The sequence below is a fragment of the Salmo salar genome, chromosome ssa09, assembly GCF_905237065.1.
Source record: "Salmo salar chromosome ssa09, Ssal_v3.1, whole genome shotgun sequence".
Taxonomy (NCBI): domain Eukaryota; kingdom Metazoa; phylum Chordata; class Actinopteri; order Salmoniformes; family Salmonidae; genus Salmo; species Salmo salar.
In genome coordinates this window covers 82,904,675-82,919,760 of record NC_059450.1, presented here as the reverse complement: position 1 = coordinate 82,919,760, position 15,086 = coordinate 82,904,675, and the positions used below count along the sequence as shown (strand labels likewise).

The window sequence follows — 15,086 nt, the reverse complement described above, 5'->3', positions numbered from 1 at the left end:
TAATTAATAACTTCACCATGCTCAAAGGGATATTCACTGTCTGCTTTTTTCTTTTTTACCCATCCACCAATAGGTGCCCTTCTTTGCGAGGCATTGGAAAACCTCCCTGGTCTTTGTGGTATAATCTGTGTTTGAAATTCACTGCTCGACTGGGGGACCTTACAGATAATTGTATGGGTGGGATACAGAGATGAGGTAGTCATTCAAAAATCATGATAAGCACTATTATTCCACAGAGAGTGAGCCTATGCAACTTATTGTGTGACTCCTGAATTGATTTAGGCTTGTCATAACAAAGTGGTTGAATACTTATTGACTCAAGACATTTCAGCTTTTCCATTTTTAAATAATTTGTAAAAGTTTCAAAAAACATAATTCTACTTCAACATTATGGGGTATTGCGTGTAGGGCAGTGGCACACAATCTCAATTTAGTACATTTTTAATTCTGGCTGTAACAACAAAGTGTGGAAAAAGTCTAGCGGTGTGAATACTTTCTGTAGGCACTGTATGTATTCTTCTTGGGAGAATGGGAAAGGGCAGTGTGCAGTGTGATGTCGATTGCGTCATCCATGGATCCATTGGGGCGGTATGCAGATTGTAGTGGGTCTAGGGTGTCGGGTAAAGTGGAGGTGATATGATCCTTAACTAGCCTCTCAAAGCACTTCATGAAGTGAGTGCTACGGGCCGATAGTCATTTAGTTCAGTTACCTTTGCTTTTTGGGTACAGGAATAATGGTGGACATCTTGAAGCATGTGGGGACAACAGACTGGGATAGGGAGAGATTGAATATGTCCGTCAACACTCCAGCCAGCTTTGACAGAACAGTCTGTAATGTATATAATATACATTTGCATCCATTCTTATAGTATTTATTGTCTGTATTAGTCTTGTCTTTGTATGCTTGATGATACATTTAATTGTACACAGAATCACAAACGAAATTTCCCCATGGAAAGTAATAAAGGCAGAGGTGGGGTTAATTATACAGAGGTGCCCTTCGTAACATGTTAGTATTAAGCTTTCACAACCAGCCTTCACTTAGGCTTTCTGACTCAACCCCCCCCCAACCAGGCTTTCAAGGAGAGGAGAGCTCTATACTTTTTATGCTTCTGTTCAGTTCTGTTGGGTATCTGCCGTGATTTTAAATAAATGTGTGTGGGGAAAAAAATTGCTCTCTTTTTGTTCTTAGGTCCCCTGGCACCACATGCAGCGGTATTAGAATTCAGCTCCCTCTTCCCGCTGCGGGCGGACGGACATTTCTGCATCAGCCACCTCCTCCTCCAGATACACCTCCATGCTGCGTCCCAAATGGCACCCTATATAGTACACTACTTTTGACCAGGGCCCATGTAGGCTCTGGCCCACAGGGCTCTGGTCAAAAGTAGTGCACTATATAAGGAATAGGGTGCGATTTGTAATGCAGCCCCAGACATACTTCTGAGGCCCATCCCTCCCCTCCCTTGCCCACACACACCCTCAGCCCCAAATTAGATTACCACTTCCCATCCTCAGCACTCAGGTCTTCCATCAAATGTATCAATAAAGCCATCCTCCAGTACTCTTCATATAATACATGACCTCTTAGCTGGAGCAGGCTTACTGGCTTAATGCAAATAGTCTTGGTAGCCATTTGATTAGATGTTAAGGAGTCTTATGGCTTGGGGGTAGAAGCGGTTTAGAAGCCTCTTGGACCTAGACTTGGCGCTCCGGTACTGCTTGCCGTGCGGTAGCAGAGAACAGTCTATGACTAGGTTGGCTGGAGTCTTTGACAATTTTTAGGGCCTCTCTCTGACACCACCTGGTGTAGAGGTCCTGGATGGTAGGCAGCTTAGCCCCAGTGATGTACTGGGCCGTTCGCACTACCCTCTGTAGTGCCTTGCGGTTGGAGGCCGAGCAGTTGCCATACCAGGCAGTGATGCAACCAGTATGGATGCTCTCGATGGTGCAGCTGTAGAACCTTTTGAGGATCTGATGACCCATGCCAAATATTTTTAGTCTCCTGAGGGGGAATAGGTTTTGTCGTGCCCTCTTCACCACTGTCTTGGTGTGCTTGGACCATGTTAGTTTGTTGGTGATGTGGACACCAAGGAACTTGAAGCTCTCAACCTGCTCCACTGCAGCCCCATCGATGAGAATGGGGGAATGCTCGGTCCTCTTTTTCCTGTAGTCCACAATCATCTCCTTTGTCTTGATCACGTTAAGGGAGAGGTTGTTGTCCTGGCACCACATGGCCAGGTCTCTGACCTCCTCTCTATAGGCTGTCTCGTTGTTGTCCGTGATCAGGCTGTTGTGTCTGTTGTGTCATCTGCAAACTTAATGACATATGCAAACTTAATGATGGTGTTGGAGTCGTGCCTGGCCGTGCAGTCATGAGTGAACAGGGGGTACAGGAGGGGACTGAGCACGCACCCCTGAGGGGCCCCTGTGTTGAGGATCAGCATGGCAGATGTGTTGTTACCTACCCTTACCACCTGGGGGCGGCCCATCAGGAAGTTCAGGATCCAGTTGCGGAGGGAGGTGTTTAGTCCCAGGGTCATGAGCTTATTGATGAGCTTTGAGGGCACTATGGTGTTGAACGCCGAGCTGTAGTCAATGAATAGCATTCTCACATAGGTGTTCCTTTTGTCCAGGTGGGAAAGGGCAGTGTGGAGTGCAATAGAGATTGCATCATCTGTGGATATGTTGGGGTAGTATGCAAATTGGAGTGGGTCTAGGGTTTCTGGGATAATGTTGTTGATGTGAGCCATGACCAGCCTTTCAAAGCACTTCATGGCTACAGACATGAGTGCTATGGGTCGGTAGTCATTTAGGCAGGTTACCAGTGTTCTTGGGCACAAGCACTATGGTGGTCTGCTTAAAACATGTTGGTATTACAGACTCGGACAAGGAGAGGTTGAAAATGTCAGTGAAGACACTTGCCAGTTGGTCAGCACATGCTCGCAGTACATGTCCTGGTAATCCATCTGGCCCTACGGCCTTGTGAATGTTGACCTGTTTAAAGGTCTTACTCACATCGGCTGCGGAGAGCGTGATCACACAGTCTTCCGGAACAGCTGGTGCTCTCATGCATGTTTCAGTGTTATTTGCCTCGAAGTGAGAATAGAAGTAGTTTAGCTCTTCTGGTAGGCTTGTGTCATTCGGCAGCTCCCGGCTGTGCTTCCTTTTATAATGGTTTGCAAGCCCTGCCACATCCGACGAGCATCAGTGTCATGTATTTAACCCCTGGTTCATGGTCTGGTGTCATGTATTTAACCCCTGGTTCATGGTCTGGTGTCATGTATTTAACCCCTGGTTCATGGTCTGGTGTATGGTGAATACCAAGACGGAGGATAATGAAATATAAATAATAGATCAAAAAGCTGTGCAGTAAATAACCAGAAAATAAAAAGCTGTGTAAATCAAATGTCCCCCATGGAGTACTCTGCTACCTAAATGGCAACCGTATGCTATTCCCTACATAGTAAACACAGAGCTCTGGTCCAAGGTACTGCACTTTATACAGCACAATCAGGACCAAATGGGTGATACCTGCAATCCAGGCCCACAACCAACACTTCCTGTTCCCAATAATTGATATTAAGCCTGTCCAACCCTTCACATTTCCAATTGACATTAAGCATGTCCAACCCTTCCCATTTCCAACTGACGTTAAGCCTGTCCAACCCTTTCCATATCCAACTAACATTAAGCCTGTCCAACCCTTCACATTTCCAATTGACATTAAGCCTGTCCACATTAATTTACTGTACATCTCCAGGGGCCAAGTAAGCAGAGACACAGCGGGGGCAAAGTGGCCGACACTCTCCAATTAAATGCCTCTAGTTGTTTTAGAAGTTGCTAAGAGATTGTCCTTGAACCTTACAAACCCTTCTATCTCATCTAATTTGTCTCCCAAGACATTGTTACTAATAGCAAGGAGAATGCATTCAGGAGAGCAAGCCGATTTGTTATGCCCTCTTTACACCTTCACGGTGCATGTTTTGTTTGCTGCTACACTGCTCTAATTCCAGTGGGAATGTGATTCTCTGACTAGGAGTGAAAACAATTAACCCGAAGAGCACTTCACCACTCTGACATGACACTAAAACATTGTGGTTGAGATTCAGACACGAGAGAGGCATCAATTTACATACTGAATCATTTGGAATGCCAGGGAGCAACAGACTCCGTCAGTGCAGTGTGACCATGCACCAATCAGCTATACAGTCCAACACACAGTCACAATCCATTCTACTGCAGCTAGAGGACCATGGGGGATTCTGTCCTGCCTCAGGCTTGTATCACTTTAGTTACACTCTTATCACTGTAAATCAGTAAAAAAAAGATATCCTTCTTCCCCCCTATAACAGCATATTGTACCTTAATATCTGCTGGTACTACTTGATACTAAAGAATTTGATGTTAGACAATTTTGTCTTAGCATTTATTTCCTTGAAGTGAGAACGATTGGGACCATTTCACTCACTGACCATGGTTAAACATTCCATCTGAGGAAAAAGACAAAGATTCAAGTCTATAATGCCCTCCTCTAATGTATATGGTGCCATAACTTTATCACAGAGTGACTTTCCCTGCAGTCACGTGGGTCGTACTCGGGCACGGAGGTAAAATTCCCTCAAAATATGCCATTAGTGCCCATTCAAATTAGCCCCAAGGTTGCGTTGTTAAATCTTGTTCCTTTTCTTAAATTAAATACCATGACTGTTTACTCATTAGCTGGCAATGTTGTTTGAAATGTCCGACACAATATACTTTGGTGATATCATTATCAACCTACTGCATACGCCTTAGAAATATACATTTTCATGTACTGGATGTGCTATTAGCATGCTAACACTTATTAAGACAGTCTGGTAGAATAGATCATATAGCTAGCAATCGCAAGCATTCACTGGTTGAAGTTGAAGTAACTTTGGAGTGTAATGTAGTTGACTAGCGACTATGACATGAATATAGTGAATATCATTCACAACATTTGGACAGGAGCTATAATCCAGTTATAATAGAAGAAAAATGATGTGTGTCGTTATTGCTTGAATTCAGGCTTGGCTGAACTGCTTTTGATGGGTTGATTGCTTCTGTACCCCACTTTCCAGGATTTTCGTTGAAAATGTAACTTTCCCATGTGGACCTATGTGGGGTAGAGGTCGACCGATTATGATTTTTTTCAGCGCCGATACCGATTATTGGAGGCCCCAAAAAAAGGCCGATGCCGATTAATCGGCCGATTTCTTTATTTATTTATTTGTAATAATGACAATTACAACAATACTGAATGAACACTTATTTTAACTTAATATAATACATCAATAAAATCAATTTAGCCTCAAATAAATAATGAAACATGTTCAATTTGATTTAAATAATGCAAAAACAAAGCGTTGGAGAAGAAAGTAAAAGTGCAATATGTGCCATGTAAAAAAGCTAATGTTTAAGTTCCTTGCTCAGAACATGAGAACATATGAAAGCTGGTGGTTCCTTTTAACATGAGTCTTCAATATTCCCAGGTAAGATGTTTTAGGTTGTAGTTATTATAGGAATTATAGGACTATTTCTCTCTATACGATTTGTATTTCATATACCTTTGACTATTGGATGTTCTTATAGGCACTTTAGTATTGCCAGTGTAACAGTATAGCTTCCGTCCCTCTCCTCGCTCCTACCTGGGCTCGAACCATTTTTTTTAACATTTTACATTTTAGTCATTTAGCAGACGCTCTTATCCAGAGCAACTTACAGTAGTGAATGCATACATTTCAATTCATTTCATACATTATTTTTTTTTCCTTATTGGCCCCCCGTGGGAATCAAACCCACAACCCTGGTGTTGCAAACACCATTGCAAACACCATGCTTTACGAACTGAGCCACTGGGGTAACCGGAACACATCGACAACAGCCACCCTCGAAGCAGCGTTACCCATGTAGAGCAAGGGGAACAACTACTCCAAGTCTCAGAGCGAGTGACGTTTGAAACGCTATTAGCGCGCACCCGGCTAACTAGCTAGCCATTTCACATGGGTTACACCAGCCTAATCTTGGGAGTTGATAGGCTTGAAGTCATAAACAGCGCAATGCATTGCGAAGGGCTGCTGGCAAAACGCACGAAAGTGCTATTTTGAATGAATGCTTACGAGCCTGCTGCTGCCTACCATTGCTCAGTGAGACTGCTCTACCAAATCATAGACTTAATTATAACATAATAACACACAGAAACACGAGCCTTAGGTCATTAATATGGTCAAATACGGAAACTATCATCTCGAAAACAAAACGTTATTCCTGTTAGATTGCACAACCTTCAGTGTTATGTCATAATTATGTAAAATTCTGACAAATTACCCAAAGTGTTGCATATACCCTGACTCTGCGTGCAATGAACGCAAAATGACACAATTTCACCTGGTTAACCTGTTATGGCTAGGGGGCAGTATTTTCACAGCCGGATAAAAAACGTACCCGATTTAATCTGATTATTACTCCTGCCCAGAAACTAGAATATGCATATAATTATTAGCTTTGGATAGAAAACACTCCAAAGTTTCTAAAACTGTTTGAATGGTGTCTGTGAGTATAACAGAACTCATTTGGCAGGCCAAAACCTGAGAAGATTCCATGCAGGAAGTGCCCTGTCTGACAATTCCTTGCCCTTCTTGATTATCTCTATCCATTACAGAGGATCTCTGCTGTTACGTGACACTTCCTACGGCTCCCATGGGCACTCAGAAGGCGGCAAAAAGCTGAATGGTGGCTTTGCAGGCTCTGGCTGAAAAAAAGTACCGCGTTTGGGTAGTGGCTGGTTACAGTACTGTGAGACTCAGGCGCGTGCCCGCGTCGACCCCATGCTATGTTTTCTTTCGTCTGTTTACCTAAATGCAGATTCCCGGTCGGAATATTATCGCTTTTATACGAGAAAAATTGCATAAAAATTGATTTTAAACAGCGGTTGACATGCTTCGAAGTACGGTAATGGAATATTTAGAAATCTTTTGTCACGAATTGCGCCATGCTCGTGACCCTTATTTACACTTCGGATAGTGTCTTGAACGCACGAACAAAACGCCGCTATTTGGATATAACAATGGATTATTTTGGACCAAACCAACATTTGTTATTGAAGTAGCAGTCCTGGAAGTGCATTCTGACGAAGACAACAAAGGTAATCAAACTTTTGTAATAGTAAATCGGAGTTTGGTCAGGGCTAAACTTGGTCGGTGTCTAAATGGCTAGCCGTGTGTCACGTCCTGGCCAGTATAAGGGTTAATTGTCATTTTAGTTTGGTCAGGACGTGGCAGAGGGTATTTGTTTTATGTGGTTCAGGGTGGTGTGTTAGTTAGGAGGGCGTTTGATTTATTATTTCCGGGTTTTGAGTTATGGTCTATGTTGATGTATTTCTATGTGTAGTCTGGTTGATCTGTTTCTATGTTGAGTTAATTGGGGTGGACTTCCAATTGAAGGCAGCTGTGTGGTGTTGCCTTTGATTGGAAGTCCTATATTAGTTGGGTGTGTTTGTCTGTGTATTTGTGGGAGATTGTTCCGTGTTTAGTGTGTGTAAACCTAACAGGACTGTCAGTGTATCGTGCGTTCGTTTTTGTTATTTTGTATGTTCGTTTTGGAATTTATTAACCTCTATGGGCTAGGTGGGACGCTAGCGTGCCACCCGTGGTGCACTCCATCAACAGCAGGTGCATTTCAAGAGCGGCAAATTTGAATCCAAATAAATGTCAAAATTCAAATTTTTCAAACATACAACTATTTTACACCCTTTGAAAGATAAACATCTCCTTAATCTAACCACGTTTTACGATTTCAAAAAGGTTTTACGGCGAAAGCATAAATTTAGAGTATGTTAGGACAGTACATTTACAAGAGTTGTGTGTAATGTTTTGTCAAGTCAAAGACAGGGTCACCAAAACCATAAAACCAGCTAAAATGATGCACTAACCTTTTACAATCTCCATCAGATGACACTCCTAGGACATTATGTTAGACAATGCATGCATTTTTAGTTCTATCAAGTTCATATTTATATCCAAAAACAGCGTTTTACTATGGCATTGATGTTGAGGAAATCGTTTCCCTCCAATAACCGGCAGTCAAGTCAGCGTCACAAATTAAATAATTAAAATTAGAAAACATTGGTAAAATATTATATTGTCACTTAAAGAATTATAGATTTACATCTCTTGAACGCAATCAACTTGCCAGATTTAAAAATAACCTTACTGGGAAATCACACTTTGCAATAATCTGAGCACTGCGCCCAGAAAAATACGCGTTGCGATACAGACTAGACGTCATGTTGGGGAGATCTAAAATCGAAAATACTATGTAAATAATCCATTACCTTTGATTCTCTTCATCAGATGTCACTTCCAGGTATCACAGGTCCATAACGAATGTAGTTTTGTTCAAAAAAGCTCATCATTTATGTCCAAAAATCTCCGTCTTGTTAGCACATGATCTAAGCCAGCCGGACTTCTCGTCATGAACGAGGGGAAAAAATATATTTACATTCGTTCAAACATGTCAAACGTTGTATAGCATAAATCATTAGGGCCTTTTTTAACCAGAACATGAATAATATTCAAGGTGGACGAATGCATACTCTTTTATAACGTATTGGAACGAGGGTACCCAACATGAACTCGCGCCAGGTGTCTAATGGGCCATCATCGTTCCATGGCTCTTGTTCGGTCAGATCTCCCTCCAGAAGACTCAAAACACTTTGTAAAGGCTGGTGACATCTAGTGGAAGCAATAGGAAGTGCCAAAATATTCCTCAGCCCCTGTGTTTTTCAATGGGATAGGTTTAAAGTCAATACAACACATCAGGTATCCACTTCCTGTCAGAAAATGTCTCAGGGTTTTGCCTGCCAAATGAGTTCTGTTATACTCACAGACACCATTCAAACAGTTTTAGAAACTTTAGAGTGTTTTCTATCCATATATAATAAGTATATGCATATTCTAGTTACTGGGTAGGATTAGTAACCAGATTAAATCGGGTACATTTTTTTTATCCAGACGTGCAAATGCTGCCCCCTAGCCCTAACAGGTTAAAAGTTCAAAATGAACCATCTCAACTCTGCTGCATATTGGTCCTCATTTTCCGATGATGATTTCGCCATATCGTCCTCCGACGAAGAAATCTCTGACTGAATCTCCCACCAACTAAGGACCAAGCAGCAGAAGAAAAGGGATTTCGAGGTGGACTGGCGGGAGAGATGGACCTGGGAGGAAGTTCTGGACGGGGCTGGACCTTGGCACCAGGCTGGGGAGTACCGTCGCCCACGGGAGGAAATTGAGGCAGCCAAGGCAGAGAGGCGGAGGTACGAGGCCTTGGACGCGCTGAGGGAGAAGCACGAGAGGCACCCCCAAGAAAAATGTTTTGGGGGGGCACACGGGGAGTTTGGCTAGGCCTAGGAAGAGCCGGAAGCCAGCTACCCGTGGTTATATGGAGGAGCGTATGAGGTGGAGAGCGCCATGTTTCGCTGAGGAGCGCACTATCTCCCCCATACGCACGCACAGTCCGGTGCGTGTTATTCCAGCCCCTCGCAGGTGCCGTGCCAGAGCGGGCATCCAGCCTGGTAGGAGGATGCCTGCGCAGCGCATCTGGTCGCCGGTACGCATCCGAGGACCAGGCTACCCAACTCCCGCTCTACGCACGGCTACCATCAGGCCCCTGCACAGCCCAGTCTGCCCTGTACAAGCACCCCGCTCGTGCAGGGCTACTAGTTCCATCCAGCCAAGACGGGTTGTGCAGGAGGTAAGATCAAGACCGACTGTGCGCCTCCATAGCCCTAGGTTTCCAGCTCCTGTCTCTCGTGCGGACCCGGAAGTACGTCAGCCCTGTCTGACTCGTCCTGTTCCCGCTCCCCGCACTAGCCTGGAGGTGCGTGTTCCCAGTCTGGTACGCCCAGTACCAGCACCACGCACAAGGCATCTAGTGCGTAAACCCAGCCTCGCCAGTCTAAAGTCGCCAGAGCTGCCCGCCAGTCAACAGTCACCAGAGCTGCCTGCCAGTCAACAATCACCAGAACTGCCCGTAAGTCAAGAGTCGCCAGAACTGCCCGTCAGTCAAGAGTCGCCAGAACTGCCCGTCAGTCAAGAGTCGCCAGAACTGCCCGTCAGTCAAGAGTCGCCAGAACTGCCCGTCAGTCAAGAGTCGCCAGAACTGCCCGTCAGTCAAGAGTCGCCAGAACTGCCCGTCAGTCAAAAGTCGCCAGAGCCGCCCGTCAGTGAGGAATCGCCAGAGCCGCCCGTCAGTGAAGAGTCGCCAGAGCCACCCACTAGTCAGGAGCTGCCAGAGTCGCCAGACTGCCCGGAGATGTCAGAGTGGCCAGACTGCCCGGAGATGTCAGAGTGGCCACACTGCCCGGAGATGTCAGAGTGGCCAGACTGCCCGGAGCTGCCAGAGTGGCCAGACTGCCCGGAGCTGCCAGAGTGGCCAGACTGCCCGGAGCTGCCTGAGTGGCCAGACTGCCCCGAGCTGCCAGAGTGGCCAGACTGCCCCGAGCTGCCAGAGTGGCCAGACTGCCCCGAGCTGCCAGAGTGGCCAGACTGCCCCGAGCTGCCAGAGTGGCCAGATTGTCCCGAGCTGCCAGAGTGGCCAGACTGCCCCGAGCTGCCAGACTGCCCCGAGCTGCCAGACTGCCCCGAGCTGCCAGACTGCCCCAAGCTGCCAGACTGCCCCGAGCTGCCAGAGTGGCCAGACTGCCCCGAGCTGCCAGAGCTGCCAGACTGCCCCGAGCTGCCAGACTGCCCCGAGCTGCCAGACTGCCCCGAGCTGCCAGAGCGGCCAGACTGCCCCGAGCGGCCAGACTGCCCCGACTGCCCCCTGGCGATGCCAGAGTGGCCCGACTGCCCCCCGGCGATGCCAGAGTGGCCCGACTGCCTGGAACGGCCAGAACCGGAGCCAACTCCAGATATAGGTGGGTTGGGGAGGGGGGGTGTAGCACAGTGCCGTCGTTGACGGCAGCCACCCTCCCTTCCTTCCCTTTAGTAGGGGGGGAATTTTTGTTTTGTAGTTGTTTGGGGTTGTTTTTTTTTTTTAAGGTGCTTCCGGGGTTAGCACCTTTAGGGGGGTACTGTCACGTCCTGGCCAGTATAAGGGTTAATTGTCATTTTAGTTTGGTCAGGACGTGGCAGAGGGTATTTGTTTTATGTGGTTCAGGGTGGTGTGTCAGTTAGGAGGGCGTTTGATTTATTATTTCCGGGTTTTGAGTTATGGCTGGGCTATCTACTGAGAATATTGCAAAATGTGCTTTCACCGAAAAGCTATTTTAAAATCGGACATATCGAGTGCATAGAGGAGTTCTGTATCTATAATTCTTAAAATAATTGTTCTGTTTTTTGTGAACGTTTATCGTGAGTAATTTAGTAAATTCACCGGATGTTTGCGGTGGGTATGCTAGTTCTGAACGTCACATGCTAATGTAAAAAAACTGGTTTTTGATATAAATATGAACTTGATTGAACAAAACATGCATGCATTGTATAACATAATGTCCTAGGGTTGTCATCTGATGAAGATCATCAAAGGTTAGTGCTGCATTTAGCTGTGGTTTTGTTTTTTGTGACATTATATGCTAGCTTGAAAAATGGGTGTCTGATTATTTCTGGCTGGGTACTCTGCTGACATAATCTAATGTTTTGCTTTCGCTGTAAAGCCTTTTTGAAATCGGACAGCGTGGTTAGATTAACGAGTCTTGTCTTTAAAATGCTATAAAATAGTCATATGTTTGAAAAATTGAAGTTTTCGGATTTTAGAGGAGTCTGTATTTCGCGCCACGCCCATCATTGGATATTGGAGCAGGTGTTCCGCTAGCGGAACGTCTAGATGTAAGAGGTTAATATTGCCTGCTAACCTGGATTTCATTTAGCTAAATATGCAGGTTTAAAAATATATACTTCTGTGTATTGATTTTAAGAAAGTCATTGCTGTTTATGGTTAGGTACAGTCGTGCAACGATTGTGCTTTTTTCGCAAATGCGCTTTTGTTAAATCATCCCCCGTTTGGCGAAGTCGGCTGTCTTTGTTAGGAATAAATAGTATTCACACAGTTCGCAACGAGCCAGGCGGCCCAAACTGCTGCATATACCCTGACTCTGTTTGCAAGAGAAGTGACACATTTTCCCTAGTTAAAAGAAATTCATGTTAGCAGGCAATATTAACTAAATATGCAGGTTTAAAAAGATATACTTGTGTATTGATTTTAAGAAAGGCATTGATGTTTATGGTTGGAGCAACGTGTACCTAAGCGATTATATGCAACGCAGGACAGGCTAGATAAACTAGTAATATCATCAACCATGTGTAGGTTAACTAGTGATTATGATTGATTGACTGATTGTTTTTTATAAGATAAGTTGAATGCTAGCTAGCAACTTACCTTAGCTTCTTACTGCATTCGAGTAACCTCGTGGAGTGCAATGTAAAGCAGGTGGTTAGAGCGTTGGACTAGTTAACCGTAAGGTTGCAAGATTGAATCCCTGAGCTGACAAGGTAAAAATCTGTCTTTCTGCCCCTGAACAAGGCAGTTAACCCACCGTTCCTAGGCCGTCATTGAAAATGAGAATGTGTTCTTAACTGACTTGCTGTCACGTCCTGACCAGATTAGGGGTTATTTGTTATTATAGTTTGGTCAGGACGTGGCAGGGGGTGTTTGTTCATGTGGTTTGGGCTATGTATTTAGGTAGCGGGGTGTTTGGTTTATGTGGTTTGGGGTTTGTTAGTCTATGTTCTATGTTAGTATTTTTCTATGTTCTATCTAGTCTATTGTATTTCTATGTTTAGTTAATTGGGGTTGGACCTTCAATTGGAGGCAGCTGGTTATTGTTGCCTCTGATTGAGGGTCCTATAATTAGGAGTTTGTTTTTCATGGGTTTTTGTGGGAGATTGTGCTTGTTTAGCTGTGTGCCTGACAAGACTGTCCAGTTCGTTTGTGTTTTGTATACGTTTATTGTGTTTTCCTTCTTCACCAAATAAAAAGAAGATGAGTATATATTTTCCCGCTGCGCCTTGGTCTCTACCCTACGACAACCGTGACACTTGCCTAGTTAAATAAAGGTCGTCCAAAAATACCGATTTCCAATTGTTATGAAAACTTGAAATCGGCCCTAATTAATCGGCCATTCCGATTAATCGGTCGACCTCTAATGTGGGGCACCCTATTCCACATAGTACAATACTTACACATAGACCATAAGGCTCTGGTTAAAGCTAATGCACTATAATAGGTGCACTATAAAGAATACGGTTCTATTTGGGTTGTCTAATCCATACATGCTTTGAGCACGTAACAGCTCAAAACCTGTGTAACCATGGAAAAGGTTTTCTAATTCGAGATACATGTTCAAGGTCTTAGTGGCTACAACAAAGGTGGCATTATATTGCTGCTCAAGGCACTGTCTGACTATATTATTTTAATTGGATGGTTAGTTAGAAGCAACAGATAGATGGTTATTTAGAGGCAACAGATAAAGCTCCTATGTTTCCACCAAAGACCTACACTGACACAAATACATGGTTGAGGGATGCTGAGAAAGTTGGAGAATGTGAGCCAGAGGGCTGAAGTAAAAAAGTGTGTGGGCTGATGCATGTGATACTGTAGCTAGCTGTAAGAGTCAACTCTATGTGCTTTTGTATTGTTGAAAAGGGCTTCTAATGGGGAGAAAGAAGAGTGAAGACTCCATCCTAAATGGCACACTACTTTTGACCAGAGCCCTATAGAGTCCTCTTTTGGCATCATTAGGCAGCTTTTCAGGAGATGTTATGTTCTGAGGGCCATGACAGTCTGGTTCATATTTATGCAATCCCCTGTAACACTGAGGAGTAGCGCTCTATATAGCCAAAGGAGATGCTCTCCTCTCCTCTGTCAGTTCTGTCAATCAGCTCCCCTCCTCTTCTTTCTCAGCAGGGGGACGTGGTGTGCTCAAACTAGGTGTGATGGATACGCAAGCCCTACAGGTGAATCATGTTAGATCAGTCATCCTTCAACAGAGCAGTACTGCCCTGTTTTACCATTGCTTTGTTTCTGTGTTGAATGAACAGCATTATCTGAGTTTCTGTTGAGGAGCCTGAGTTACAGCCCACATTTAAATTTAAAGATTCATAGGGAGAACCTATGGAAATGAATGGAAATGAATCTTCTTATGATATGATAAAGGTCAGCCATCTTGGTCAGGGAGTTGGTCAACCATGGTTTGCCAGTGCTATGATAAGATATTGTGTAAAATAAGGAATTTGAATAATTTATCTGCACTGTATGTTTGTTAGCCAGAAAGTTTAAGAGGAATGATTCCATAAACGTTTCAAATGAACTGCCAATATGCTAGCCTGGGTACCAGTCTCTTTAGCTAATCTACTCCATGTTATGTGCCAAAGAGCCGTTGGCAATGACAAGGAGTGGCAAGGAGTGGAACGTTAGCTAAAGAGACTGGTACTCAGACTACCAATATGCCAACATTCCATTCAAACAATGCAGTCAATCCACAGCCATGCTCTGACTGAAATCAGTTGATGATATGACTTAGACAAGTTGTAAATGCAACAAGTACTGATATTGTATCAAATAATAGCACTCACAGCTTTACAAGAAAACAAAAATGGAGACATTTATGATCTGTTTACATATATTTTAGAGTCTATTTATATAGAAAATGTTTATAAATCCAGTATAAACTGTATTTATAATGATATGACAATATTTTATGTTGACAATAATTATATTGTCCGAGAGTAGGTAGCCTAGTCAGGGAGTAGGTAGCGGCAGGTAGCATAGTGGTTAGAGCGTTAGGCCACTACCCAAAAGGTTGCTGGCTCAAATCCCTGAGCTGACAAGGTAAAAATCTGTCGTTCTACCCCTGAACAGTTAACCTACTGTTCACCGGTAGGCCGTATATGTAAATAATAATTTGTTCTTAACTGACTTGCCATGTTAAATAAAGGTTCAACTTTAAATGTATATATATATTACACAACTTCTGATATATCACATGCTTTACTTTTATTTTCCTGCATGAGTAAAATCAGGATTTTGCCTCTACTGCCATTCATTCCAATTAGACTGGTTTGTATTTC

At 44.0% G+C, this 15,086-nt stretch overlaps 1 protein-coding gene across 1 annotated transcript in view; it reads right to left on the bottom strand.

The window, feature by feature from the left end:
- The window catches only part of gpc3 (glypican 3), a 495,734-nt gene that overhangs the window by 479,344 nt on the left and 1,304 nt on the right, over positions 1–15,086 (bottom strand). The window lies entirely within an intron of this gene.